This window comes from Triturus cristatus, chromosome 5_2 (genome assembly GCF_964204655.1).
Source record: "Triturus cristatus chromosome 5_2, aTriCri1.1, whole genome shotgun sequence".
Lineage (NCBI taxonomy): Eukaryota > Metazoa > Chordata > Amphibia > Caudata > Salamandridae > Triturus > Triturus cristatus.
The window spans coordinates 32,557,547-32,572,056 of NC_140588.1; the positions used below are offsets into that span (position 1 = coordinate 32,557,547).

Consider the following 14,510-nt stretch of genomic DNA (forward strand, 5'->3'; position numbering starts at 1 on the left):
TCTTGAAGGAATATGTTGACCAGTGTGCAATTGTGTACATTGATGACATCTTGATATATTCTGATAACGAGAAAGTACATGAGAAACCTGTAAAAGGAATATTACAAAAATTAAGGGAAAACAGACTCTTTGTGAAACTGGGGAAATGCGCTTCGGAGTAACTACAGTAGAATTCCTGGGCTTTGTCCTGTCTCCTGAAGGAATAACGATGGACAAACGCAAAGATGATGTGGTAATTGAGTGGAAATCTCTGCAATCTGTCAAGGAAGTGCATAGCTTCCTCGGTTTTGCGAATATCTATAGTAGGTTCATTCCAGAGTTCTCCAAGAAGCTGGTTCCAATTACAAAACTATTAAAGAAGGAAGTTCGTTTTGCATGGGCCAAAGAGGCAGAAGAAGCATTTGTGCTTCTGAAGGAGGCCTTTACGACGGCACATGTGTTGTTGCATCCTGACCCATCAGAGCCATTTTATGTGGAGACCAATGCTATCACAAAGACATAAAAGAACAGGCCAGCTTCATCCAGTTACTTTTAGTTCTCGGAAACTGACCCCAGCGGAGGTGAACTACATCATAACAGAAAAAGAATTACTAGCCTTCAAAGACGCCTTTAAGGAATGGAGGCACTACATGCTTGGGGCGAAACATACCATTACCATCTACACGGATCATCGAAATCTTAAGTTTTTAAAATCGGCAAGAACATTAACCCCTTGTCAACTTCAACGGTACTTGTACTTTGCTGATTACGATTTTGTGATTACTTATCGTCTAGGAACAAAAAATGGCAAGGCAGATGCTTTATCATGAATTGGCACTGAAGATATCCCAGAAAAATTGGAGGATTAAAGCAATATTGAAGAAGGAAGAGTTATTGGGGCGATTCTTAAGAGTACCCAGGAAAACTAAGTGCAGAAAATCATGAGCGAAGGTGAAATGAAGGAATGGGCAGCCCAGATGTCCAACAGAGACATCCGAGACAGTTTACCCTTTCAAGAGGGGGCCTTGTAACCCACGGTGGATCTGCAGAAGGAAGCTATGGAAGAATGTCACGATCATGTGTTGGCTGGACATAAGGGAATCCAAAAGACAGTTGAATTAATTAAACAAAGATTTTGGTGGCCAAATATGACTAACAACATTTATCATTATGTTGCTACTTGTGAAAATTGTGCCAGAGGGAAGTCTGAGAGACAAGCTCCTAAAGGGTTGCTACAACCACTACCCAATCCACCTCATCTTTGGCATACAGTAACTAAACCAGGTGTGGAAGAGCCACCCTTGCGGTGGGGTACTGTCAGAACCCAGCCCACAGACACTAAAAAGAAGTTGTCAGTTAATGTGGTCACGCATCAGGCGTTACGCAGAGTGAGGAATGGAGTAGCTAGAGCTAGATACAACACTTGGAGGAACCCCAAGATGGCTGCTAGAAGGACAGAAAAGGGTCATAGGTTAGCGCTCTAGTGTTTAGGGGCTTTGAAGACTGAGTTAGAACTTTGACAACTTAGGCATTAGAACCCTCGCACTTCGTCTGAGGAACTTGGAGGTAACGGTCGTTTTTTCTTTGTTTCGAAACGCTAGCTAGTTAAGCTATTTTTTCGTCGAGTTTTGGGTCATCGCTGGTCTTAGAGTTGTGGCGCGTTCCTGTCTAGAACAGAAAAGTACAGTATTACATGAATTTGGCATTTGAGACTTGTTATTGATTTCCTGAAGTTTTATCCATGTTTGAGGGGATAACGTCTTGAAGCCTTTTTCTGTTTTACACGAAGGCGTTTCCGTTTATTAGCATTTACTCTGAAGTGGAGAGAGTCCTGGTAACCTGGCAACACAAAGTTATTGTTTTCATAGTGCGCAGGTGTCTTTGGATATTTGTAAGGAAAACAGTAGTGCGCATGATACTGGCGTTTCCACTTAGTGTCAGCTAGACAAACTAAGGGAATTAATTCTTTGTGAATTTATTGTTGGTGCATGTGTATCACGGAGACGCTTACTTCTATTGTTGGCTCATGTGTATCACGGAGACGCTTTATTTGATTAGTTCAATGCACACGTTACGCACTGAGTAAATTACTCAATAGAGATTATATGCTGGGCATTCCTAGTTTTGACCTGGTTTACTTTGGAGAGTTTTTCTTAATTCTCAGTGAGGAAAACGTTTCTGAGTGATTAAGTAATTAGGAATTAAGGTTGTTAACACAGTGTATCCCTTTGAAATTATCAGAGGATTTTTTTATCATTTGAAGGGTTTGAAATTCTGTATTTAGAGGAATCGTACCCATGTTTTTGGGTGATTACTGCATTAATAATTCATACTTACCACAGCTCCACAACTGCTACTGGTTCCTAGTGCCAATTCAGCCTGAAGTATACCTGAAGAAAAAAACAGAACATCAGTTAAAGAAGACAGTTGTATTAAGCTTTATTATGATAGCCTAAACCAGAAGAGAGGCCATAACTAAAAAAACAAAAATAATAAAGACGCTATAGTAAAGAATTAAGGAATTGTATTTAATTAAAAATCTGAGATATATTAAGGTTATTTTTCCTTTGCAGTTCAGCACCCTCAGACGAAATATAATAGCCATTGAGGAGAACCTGATGGAAGAGTAGCTGTCTCTTCTTTATCCCCTACCCCTCTTCCCCGTCGGTTTCTTCAGCCTAATTGCATTAAAAGGCATTCGGCTGGGAAAGTGATTAGAGGAGTTGGGAATTAGCATCATTCTGCTTCCGTTCAAGTCAATTTGGTGCAGCCTCTGACAATCACACAATAAAGCACACACAAGCGGGCCCTGCTTGACTTGTCTGCAGCCGCCTTCCCCACACTACCAGCCTCTCAGTGTCTCAAGTGACAGCGCCTCCACTTGTGTTACCTCCAGCTAATGTGAAAAAACCTGGGTCACACAGCTGTAGGGCCCTTCTGGATCGTGTATGGTGGGATGTGAAAAGGAGCCTCTGTATGTGAGTCACCTGCTCTGGGCCCCCATCAGTCTCTGGAATGCACCGATTGGCCATGGTTTGCCTTTGATCCAGGACTCAGCCTGCAACACTAAGACAATCATCGACTGTGGAGCAGAAAACATGAGTATCTGCTGCAACGGACCTGCCGGACTCGGACATGTCCTTGGGAACTAAGCTAGACATTGTGCTACAGTTGGTGAATTGGAGCAACTCTCAAGCAGGCACACTCATAGATTGAAAGCAGAATTGTGAGGTCATGGCAGACTCCACCCTATTGCATGCAGACCATCCCAAGCCGGAGGACAGAGTGTGTGATGTTAAACACATGATGGCTGAGCTCGAACCGACAATGTGGGAATCAGTAACCCACTTGTAAAACCCGCTGGACTGTGTTCACACAATGGAATGTAGAATGGATAATGCAGGAGGTAGATCCAGAAGAAACAATATTCATGTAGTTGGTCTGCCGAAAGGTGTGTAGGGTCTTGATGCAAGGACTTACCCTGAGACTTGGATCCGCATTTTGCTGCAAGACGCAGAGTTCTCTCCCTTCTTCACTGTCGAGCGAACCCACAGTGTACCAGTTTAGTGCCCACCATCTGGAGTCAACCAGGGCCTTTTTTGTCTGTCTACTTAATTACAGAGATTGTGACTCCATCTTACACGAGGCATGTAAACTACAGAATATGCAAGTGGGCAATACCTTTGTTATGATTTCCTGACTACACTATGGCGGTGCAGGGCCAGAAAAGCTCCTCTCTTGCTGTTGTTAAGCGACGTCTCAGTGATTTGAACATACGCTATTTGCTTTTGTTCCCTGCTCGACTCCATGTGAAAGCAGAGGGGTCTACACACTTTTTTGACTCTGCTGAAGATACATGGAATTGGATGAAGTCCAAGGGCCTCACAACAACATGCTCCCTACCTTGAGTGGCAACACATCTTGAGGAAGCAGTGTGAGGTCACAGTCGCAGGCAAGGAAAGTGGGAACACCTCCCCATGCAGCCTTGCTCCACGCCTAATCTGGAGCAGGTAATCCTAGAGCGAAGACAGGCACTGCAAATGGCGTCCACAATACGAAAACATAGACAGAGTCCGGGACCCAATGCAAGGTCTATGAAGTCTTTTAGTGTTGATGGCTCCTCCACTACGTGGCCCCCTGGAATTGTCTTGTTGGACCCACCTAAGGTCACCCCCAGCCTGCAGATGACATTATATGAATCATTGTTCTCTGTCGCTACAATTCAATCTGACTTGTTGTTACCTCTCTTATTCTCTGACTGTATTGCTTGTGTATGCATTCATCACTCTTACAGTGCAGCTGGTACTGGCCCAATCCCCAGAAGACATGACATCCATCATACCATTCAGGTAGACCCCGTAATGGGATGCACGGTTGTTGTGTAACTATCTGTCGTATTAGTTGATGTCTCTGCATACTGCGAGATGGGGCATTGCACTCCTGGTCTTCACACTGCCCTATTTGCTTCCCCTAATTAGCGTGTAGGGCATGTACTTGCCTCTGATAGTTTGGCAGTTTGGTCGGATACCTGTTGCTCCTCTGCCCTAATGATGGTACCGGTTTTCATTTTCCTTCTCTCCCCAGTTATGTTTGAATGCCCAAGGCTCCACCACGCCTCTGGTCACCCTCACCTGCAGGCATTAACACCCAATGCAATGAACCCTCTCCCCTCATGTTGTTGTCACATGTGGGATCACATCACGCTTCTGCATGAACCACACTAACTTCCTCACATGGAACGTGAGGGGTATGCATACATCCTCTTGCTGCTATGCACTATCCTCCTACCTTAAACGCTGATCCACAGACATTGCACTCCTACAGGAGACACACTTGCCACTGGCTGAGACTCACAAACTCCAATGGTGGTGGCGAGGACAGGTGTTTGCTACAAACTACTCCTCTTTTGTGAGAGGGGTGCTGGTCTGGGTGATGACGGGAGTCCCTTTTGCCAGCAGATGATGTTATAATAGGTATGTATGGCTGGTTTGTGTTAGTAGATGGGCGCTGTCTCCAATTAGAGATGTTACATGTCCTAAAAAAGGATCAACCCTCAAGCCTCATTCCTACACGCGCTATCTGGAGTGGGATCCCATGGCTCCTAGGGAGCGATTTCAACTCTGTTTTTGATATAGACCTGGATCGCCCTTTCTGTCCCCTGTCACGCACACCAAATCTATATGTAAGACTGCACTGTTTAGTTGGGGCAGCCAATCTACTCCCCATAATCCAACATATGGCTTACTTAGGCTGCACACACTCGGACCATAGGCCACAATATCTGCAGCTGACATGGGGAGATACCGTACCTGCCATACCCACATGTTACCTCCAGTCCGCAGCACTTCAGGACCCACTCTTCCACGCCTCCTTGGATACGGGCACGGAAGACTATTTGGAGTTTAATAATTACACTGCCACTGACAAGCTGACTAAATGGAATGCCTTTAAACTGACTGTCAGGCGGCACTGCCTGAGGCTGATCGGGAAAACTCTTAAACAATTAGACTGAGATCACATCCATTGAGCGCAAACTCCTTCACTTTGAAACACACGCAGTAACTGACCAGACATAGGCCCAATGACTGGTCGAGGCGCAATGCGAACACACCTATTTACTGGAACAACTCCGATTTCTGAACAACGCAGCACTCTCTTCACGTGCCCATGCAACACCTGATCGCACAGGCCAACTTCTGGCATGGCTGATACACCAGGATAAGCCTGGATACCAAAATCTTTAGCTGACCATATTTGTGAGGTGCCCCTTTACCCTCAGCATCAAATACATGCAAAACTTACACCGCACTACATCTCACCAAGCACATTGATTACAGACATTGACCCGGATCATCTGGAAGCCTTTTTTCCCCCACTCCACCTCCCCACCATCATCTCTGAGGCCAAGACCAATGCCTTTTCTGGATGGAGTTGTTCACACCTCCCCCTGGTCAGGAAAAGCCATCCATGGTGGAGAGCTTCTAAAGCCTTGCTGCCTTTGTAATGTGGCGACAGACTCTCCAGTTAGGCCCCCTTCCTGTCCCCTTTTGCAGGAGCAAAAGACAGAATGTCACTTCCTGCTTTCTTGACATGGAACTCGTAGTGGCAAAATGTCTGATCACCAGATGTTGGAAATCGCCGAAATCTCCCCCTTTAGTAGCCTGGCGGCAGTCGCTACTGGTGTGGACTCAAGCCAAGAGCATTGCACTACACAAAGAAGACTTTTTAGGGTTACTTAAGATACCTATTGCTGCCACTGGGACAACATACCACATGTCTTCCGGAACGACCAGAACTTAGTCTTAGAGCATGCATACGTGGTGGCTGGACCGGATAGGATGGGTGCAGTAACATGACTTATCACTCTGCACTAGACAGGCGAGTGTTGTCGCTGTGCTAACCCCCTTATATTTAATAGGACCTGAAGAAACCACTGATAGAGTATGTGTACACTGATGCTTCGTCTGGGGGATTGGGAGTGGTGGGAGGGGCTAGGGAGACCCAAGTTGGGCTGGTTCCTATTGCTATTCCACTCTGTTTGTTATTTTGTATCTCCTTCTTTCATTGCTTTGATGTATTCCACTGTTGATGGTCTAGAGATGGTCTACCACCCATTCTACCATCACATGTGGTCAGACCTGCATGGAGTAATCCAACAGGACTTCATCATCAATCAACTTTATTCGCATTTGATAAATGCATAAAAGTACATTAAAACAAAAATATACATCATAATAGAGGACCGACATAGCAATAGATATCAGTTAATTAATGTCTTAAATATTAAAAAGATATTTAAAAAAGGGGAAATTTAAAGTAGCCTTATCAGTATAAATAAATAGACAAAGGACATAAATGGGAGACAATAACGTATGTACTGCAACAATAAACTTACAAATCAAAGAAGCCCATTAACCAGTGATTAAGATACAGTTAAAACAATCCCTTTAGCTGAAGACTTCTTTCTAGTCATTAGGATAGAGTATAAGAAACTCGCTGAAATAAAACATATGAAAGGAGTTTCCAATGTATTTATTACTGCGAGAGCTTGTGAATGCAAGTGTAAACTCAATTTTCTCAATAGTGGCATAATACATTTTTTCCTCTCAGTTTTATAAAATAAACAGAAAAATAAAATATGAGAATTGGACTGGGTAGACCGCACGTCACAAGGGCAAAGAGACAACTGATTAAAGGAATAAACTTGTGATGGGTAACCAACCATTAGGGGGAAGATATTCAATCTGAGTCTTATCAGTAAAAAGCGGTGCATGTTATTAGAAACAAAGGAAAGACCAGAAGAATGGCCAGATGCCACAGAGGGAAATGTCTGAAAAGATAACAATGAGGTTTTAAAATGGTTTTGCTGCCATCTATCATAATTGCTCTTGGCAACAAAAAGTTCCCTTTGTCTAGATTTGACAAAGGTCACACAGCGAGATAGAGAATCGTACAAATTGCTAAGCCCAAATCAGTAAAAGACCGCTTCACATATGCTAGCCAAGAAATACTGGAAGCTCGATCGAGTGTGACAATATCCCCGAGCACCATTTGATTTAGTTTTACAGAATTCGTTTTCCAAAGTGTTAGCCATAATAATAGTGGAGCCAATTTAATGGAGTCAGTTATAAAGGGGAGACCTTGTTCTTTATGAACGATAATATTCAGTCATGAACCTGGGATTGACAACAATCTTTTTATGAATTTATCTTAAATAGCTTGCAGAGCATTCGCTTGGGCTATGCCCCAGATTGCAGCACCGTAGGTAGCTACAGATACCAATTTCGCCAAATTTATTTCCACCATTTCCTTACTCGGTTTCGTTCCTAAATTTGAGGCAAATTTCCACAGCACTGCTATATTCTTTTTTGTACGATATGACATATTTGTCACCATCGCAGACAAGTTTAATTTGGCATCAAAAAGAATCCCCAACTACATAAAATTCTCCACTCATTCCAAAGTTCTACCATCTATTTGTAGGGTCATTAATGTTTTCTTTTCGGTACCAACCGCCATAACAAAGGTTTTAGATTCATTTACAAAAAGTCTCAGGTCTGCCATGCAGTCAGAATATATACCTATAGAGTGTTGTAGGGCCATTGGCGTTCTAGTAAATAGTACCGCATCGTCCACAGAAAGTAGGCGAGGCAGGGATAAAACGCCAATAACTGGAACATCCTTACATTTAGCACCAAGAACTTTGCTTAATTTGTTTGTATACAGTGAGAAAAGAAATGGAGCAAGGACACAACCTTGTCTCATGCCCTTTTCAATCCTAAACAAATGTGTACATTCACCCTGTTTCCCATATCTAATGACTGCCCCTGCATCTCTATAAAGTTCTCTAATAAACTGAACTATGGAGTTATCCATGCCCATCGACTCCATAATGGCCCACAGTTTGCTGAGGGACACGCAGTCAAAGGGCGCAGATAAGTCCATAATGGCCACGTAAAGCTAGCCTTTTATTGCAAAGGCATATTTGGCTGCAATTAGGGCTAGATTTAGGCACTGGTCTACTGTCCCCCTACCCTTTCTAAAACCATACTGGATCTCTGCCAAAACGTTGTTCTAAACCACCCAATCCTCCTGTCTATTATGTAGCAATCTCCCCATTAGCATGGCTGTACTGTCCAACAGGGAGATTGGGCGATAGCAGAATTCAATGGATCTCCTTTCTTATAGATTGGAATAATCAGGGATTGTTTCCACAATGGCAGGGGACCCGCTTTGGCAACAGTATTAAAAACTAAGGTCAAAAGTGAGACCCACAAAGGCTTGTTGACAAGAAAAAAATACAACAGGACACCATCCTAGCCCACTGCTTTCAAAACAGGTAATTGGGCCAGGGTGAGCTCTATTTCCTCAATAGAGAACTCCAGGCCCGGGGAGACAGAAGAGGAGTCCTCAATATCCAATGCTTTACTATCCACCTGGGAATGAAATATATTCTGGAAATGGGTGAGCCATGTGGTCTCATCTATAGGGAGATCTAGAGATGGCCCACCCCCCCCCCCTGCAGAAAGGGGGCATTAGCCACTTTCAAGAAAGCCGTGCTGTCTTTACTCTGTGAGGCTTGTCTCGTGTTTTCCCCATGCTTCCTCATGTAGTTGTCTCTTCCTCTCCTACCTCGCTGATTTATTTATATCCCTCAAAGTTCTTATAAGTATTTGGGTTCTCAGGTGACTTTTAAGGGCTTTCTAAAGATTACTATATGCCTGAAAGCAATTTTTCTCAAACCACCTAGTAGGCGGTGAAGTGTTATGGCTTGCTGCTAGAGGTAAGTTCATAAACTGATAGTTATTACTTGTTAAAAAAGCATTACGTGTACTCTTATTCGGTGGAATATGCTCCCTACCTATGTTAGCTGGTTGGTTCACCTGGGACATACTACGTCTTAAGGTAGGGCCTGTGAGGGAATTACACAATTTTAGGTAGACTTGTTTTATTTGATTCGGCTTGACAAGGCTGAATTACATTGGTCTTACTTTTACATCCCATACACATATTATAAATATTAGAATTACAGGTGGAGGGTGGATTATCCATAGATTGGGATGTAGAGGTGGAATTGACAGAGTTACGATTTACACACGCCAATGAATGTTGCAACATTCTGTCAGTTAATAGCACATCAAGTGCACAATCAATAGCATCGAAAAACGACAAAATAGGCTGCAGTAGATGTTTAAAATTATCTTGAAATTCATGCCAGTTTGGAAGTAACATTGCAGAATCCTGATGAAAGCTGTTACTGGGTTGTGGACCCTGGGGGGGGAGTTATCTTTCTGTTTTTTTTGGTGGGACAAGCAGTCGATGTCTTAGCATGACCTCTTTTCCTTTTGCCAGTTAAAACAGTTGTTGCGGGCAATAGCGGGATCCCATTATCACTAGGGATTACCGTTAAAGTCTGTGAGGGAACTGGGCAGGGCATGGACTGTTCAATTAAATCCAATCAGATAGCTGTAATAGCCACCCCCTGGAATGAAGGGGGGGTTGTTGGTTCCTCCCCAACCCCAATGACAGCCTCCTTTCAGTGAGGGCAATCTCCTTTTCCAATGCCGTAGTTGCCTTAACCAAAAAAGTATCCAGTGATGTAATGGTTGCCTCCTCTGTAGATACAAGATTAGCCATTTACTTGCCCATGGTCCTACTGATGATTGGGATGTCGACATTAGAGGTAGGGCCCAGCCCATCCTCCTCCAGGCACCGCCGGGCCCGCCCATGGCCCAGGCTTTGCCCAGGTGCGTCCCGCGCTGTGGGTGCGAGGCGTACTTTTATGCACCAATTCCAGAAGTCAGAGGGGTGGTTGGGAGTTGTAGTTTCCCCAGCAGCCTGAGCGCGGCTTCCCCCTCAACAACGCAGGTAACAGGAGGCAGGCAGGCTGGCGGATACACCATCCATGGGTCCGAGGTGCGCTTTTATGCGCGTGTTCCAGAAGTCAGAGGGGCGGTCGGGAGTTGTAGTCTGCGCAGGGGCGTGAGCCCGGCTTCCCCCTCAATAACGCATGTAACGGGAGACAGGCAGGCTGGTGGATACGAGGACTTGTTAACAGCTCCTATAAGTGGAGCTATCTGCTCCTTTAAACCAATGATTGTGACTTTATACCTGCTCATTAGCACATGTGAACATTTCATCTGCTGCAAATGCTGTTTTCTTATGTTGTCTACTTGTACACCGCACATGAAATTGTTGTATTATTGACAGTCTCAGATTCTAATCTATTGACCCATTGACCAAAAAGATGTTTCTATAGCCTAAAACAATAAAACAGATTTAAAGAAAAAAAAAAAATGATTGGCGAGTAGGACAATCGGATATGGGTATCAAACAGGACAAACTGTAAAAATAATAGAAGATACTGTATGAGTGACCAAAAAAACAAGTATATATATAGAGGGACAAAGTATACATTTTGAGATGCGAGATCTTATTATGACGGAAAAGAAATATGATAGAGGAGACAAAGAAAATGGAAGAGAGAAATATAGGAGTAAGCAAGAAGAAGAAAAAGAGATAAAGCAGTACAGTGGAAAGGTCCTAGAACTTAAAATTTGTAAGAAGAACAGATACAGCAAGTACTAACCAAACATAGTGACAGTTCAAAATGGTATGCAGAGAAAAATGAAAACCTATTATAAGTTGATACCCACAATCCAATAATAAATAACAACAAAAATACAGTTATGCAATGATATATTTGTGATCCTTAGGGTGGTCTTCCCCCAAACTCTTTGCCTATTCCCATCCTGTTTGCTGGAATTTGTTTTTGCTGACCTTAGGACTCTGTGCACATTTTCACTACTAACTCTAACCAGTGGTAAAGTGCTTGTGCTTTCTCCCTTAAACATGGTGACATTGACCTACACCTTTTGGCACATTTAATTTACTTACAAGTCCCTGGTAGAGTGGTACTCCATGTAGCTAGGGTCTGTAATTTAAATGCTCCAAGTGGTCACTTATTACGCCAACAATTTAAGTAGCTTTTTAAAACATGGCTCAGTCCTGCCATTGCAGCCTGTGTGCAGTTTTATACTGCCAATTCGACTTGGCCAAATAATCCTTTTGTCAAGCTTAGACATTCCTTTTTAATACATTTATCACCCCTAAAGCAGGCCCTAGACAGTCCTTGAGACAGAGTGCAGTATATCTAAAAAGGTGCACATGTACTTTTAAGTTTTACAAGTCCTGGTGGTGAAAAACTCTTACATCCATGTTTCAATACTGCAAGGCCAACCTCACCCATAGGATAACATTGGGTTACATAATTATATTTAATAAGTATTTGGGAACAGGTAGAAATTTCATGTTTGGTCTCAAAAGAATTGCAATTTAAAAGCCTCTCTAATGGTAAAGTTGGATTTTAAGCCACAGTTCCTAACCATTTGGTACCTGCAGCCTGTGTCCCAGGTCAAATACTGTTGGCAATTGGCCTTTTTGTATTCCTCCCAGACAGTGAGACAAAGGGAGATTAGATGTTGACAAGATGTTTCCCAGGATAGGGGGAGAGGAGTTGTTCCCTGCCCCACTTATATTTCAAAGCAGCTGCCTCAGTACACTCACAAAGAACTTCACACCAGCCATTTGTCCCCCTAGACCTCTTGTAGCCTAGGCAGTGTGGAAAGATATCCCAGAACCATCTGTGGAGGGAAATTTTTAGAAGTTTCTTCCACTTCAAAGCGGACACCAGGTGCCCGATTCCCAAGCAGGCAGGAAGGGCTCCGACGGTCGGTCGGAGCCCTCCTGCCCGCATCTGAATGTGCCGTTTGGATTCCTTTTTGACCGAGCCATTCTGATGGGTTGGTCGGAAAGAAATCCGACTTGGTTTTCTGGATGGCTGACGACATGCTCGGAGAGCCCGTCCGCCATCCGCAAACCCTTCAGTACTCCCCCGGCCGCCTCTTTCCAGCCGAGGGAGTACTATGGCAGTTTCCCACTGCCTTTTTGTGACAGTCTTTCCGGCACAAAAAGGCAGTGGGAAACTGTCTTTGGGGGCCAAATGGCAGGCTAGGGAGCACCTATGGTGACCCCCTGTGGATCCCTGCACCCGGTGGCAGGCACCTTGAGGTGCCTGCCACATGGTGCAGGGATGAACTGCACCTCTGCAGTTAACAATACGAGCATGCATTCCGGTCAGAATGCATGCTCCCATTGTTAAGTATAGGATTGAGACCGAACAGGGTTCAGTCGCATCCTACTTGCAGGTCTGTAACCGACGACAGGAGGTCAGTCGGTTAGAGTTCCTGACCGATGTCGGACGGAATCGGAATCAGGCCCCAGGTGTGAAAATAGGACCCTCCCAAACACTCTTCAGTTCACTCCTGAACCTGTGGAGAGCACCCAGAAGGCCTTTCTTGTACTTCAGAGAACTGCCTCGCTGCTTGAGGTCTGCATTGTACTTCATAGGACTGCCCTGATGCTCTCAGATGACTTTCCTACTGCTTGAAGCCTGCCTTAAATCCTCAGGGGACTGCCCTGCTGCTTGAGACCACCTTGCTGCTTTAACCCAGGACTAGCAGAGTGACTCTAAGGGTTACTTGGCTGGCCTCCTGTTCTGAGCTACAGGGACACAAAAAGCTCCAACAACTTGACCCTGCTCCAGGACCCTGCCTGTAGTGAGTCCTACCCACCAAGTGATGCCTCTGAGTTCTGGACCCTGGGAAGTGGTGCTTAAGGGGCCCAAACAGCAAATACCCAAAACGTGAGACAGAGAAGTTTCAGCCATAATGTGCTCTGAGAACCAACAGGAGACTGGGACCTACCTGCTCACTCATCTGCCCAAGGTGCATCACTGGTCAGCCTGACTTCACGGTAGCTCCACATTACGTTCTTCTCCACAGCAGTAAATCCTGTTCAGTAGCTCCTTGTAGAAAAGCATCCTATCTTGTGGAACTCTGATCAGCAACAGACTACAGCTTTGTCCCACTGGGGAAGTGATAAAGTCCGAACATAGAAATCTTCACTGCAAATTCGTCCAGAGGCTCTCCGACGATGATGCCTACTCCTAGAACACCTCTGGCTCCTGGTACCACTGATCTTTACCTTCTCAGACATTTTTCTGTGAAATTTCTACTAAGTCTAAAGGTAGGCCAAGGCTGGGCCAAATCCACTTTGTACACCCAACTGTGCTCTATCGTGGTCGGCCATAACTTTCAACTTTGGCCCAGTCTCATACGACCAGATGCCCACAGCTGGGGCTTTGATCTTTTAGGTGATTGTTTGTACGAAAAACCTTAACAATTGTTAACTTCAAATCTACTTCTTGGATTTCAGTCGTTTTGATGTTGTTAGACCTGTCATCCCTCTAGACAGCCACAAACACAGGAAGGGTGGGGTTGACGGAAAACCCATCTGCATTCTGATAGCTCTTGCGGGGCAGGAAGAGAGAGGGGGGAGCTGACACTCTCACTGGAATAGGTAATGTCCTGTTTCCCACACAAAGGGCTGATTACCCTCCACAGATAGCCTGGCAGACAAGGCTGGGATGAACACGAACTTGTGCACGTCAAGGGCCTGCTTTGAAGTAACCCCCACTTCAAAGGTACAATTGAATGTAAGTACTGGGGCTCTCTCGCGGTCGGCCATAACTTTCAACTTCGCTCCAGTCTCATACAACTAGATGACCACAGTTGGGGCTTTGATCTTTTAGGTGCTAGTTTTTATGAAAACCTTTAAAAATTGTTAACTCCAGTTCTACTGCTTGGAATGTGGTCATTTTGGTGTTGTTAGACCTATCATCCCTCTAGACAGACACAAACACAAGAAGGTTGTTGGTGACAGAGAACCCATCTGCATTCATCTGCATTCTGATAACTCTTGCAGGATGGGAAGAGAGAGGGGGAGCTGACACTTACACCTGAATAGGTAGTGTCCTGTTTCCCACACAACAGGCTGATTACTACCCCTCCCCAAGATAGTCTGGCAGACAAGTCTGGGATGAATGGGGAGACCTGTGCACTACAAGGGCCTGCTTTTAAGTCACCCCCACTTCAAAGACACATTTGGATATAAGCACTGGGGCGCTGACC

At 44.5% G+C, this 14,510-nt stretch overlaps 1 long non-coding RNA gene across 1 annotated transcript in view; it reads right to left on the reverse strand.

Moving 5' to 3' along the window:
- Positions 1 to 14,510, reverse strand: part of LOC146822616 (uncharacterized) — a 123,819-nt gene that overhangs the window by 11,264 nt on the left and 98,045 nt on the right. Inside the window, exon 4 of the long non-coding RNA XR_014962066.1 lies at positions 2,317 to 2,369. This is a non-coding gene — a long non-coding RNA (uncharacterized LOC146822616). The remainder of the gene's footprint in view (positions 1 to 2,316; positions 2,370 to 14,510) is intronic.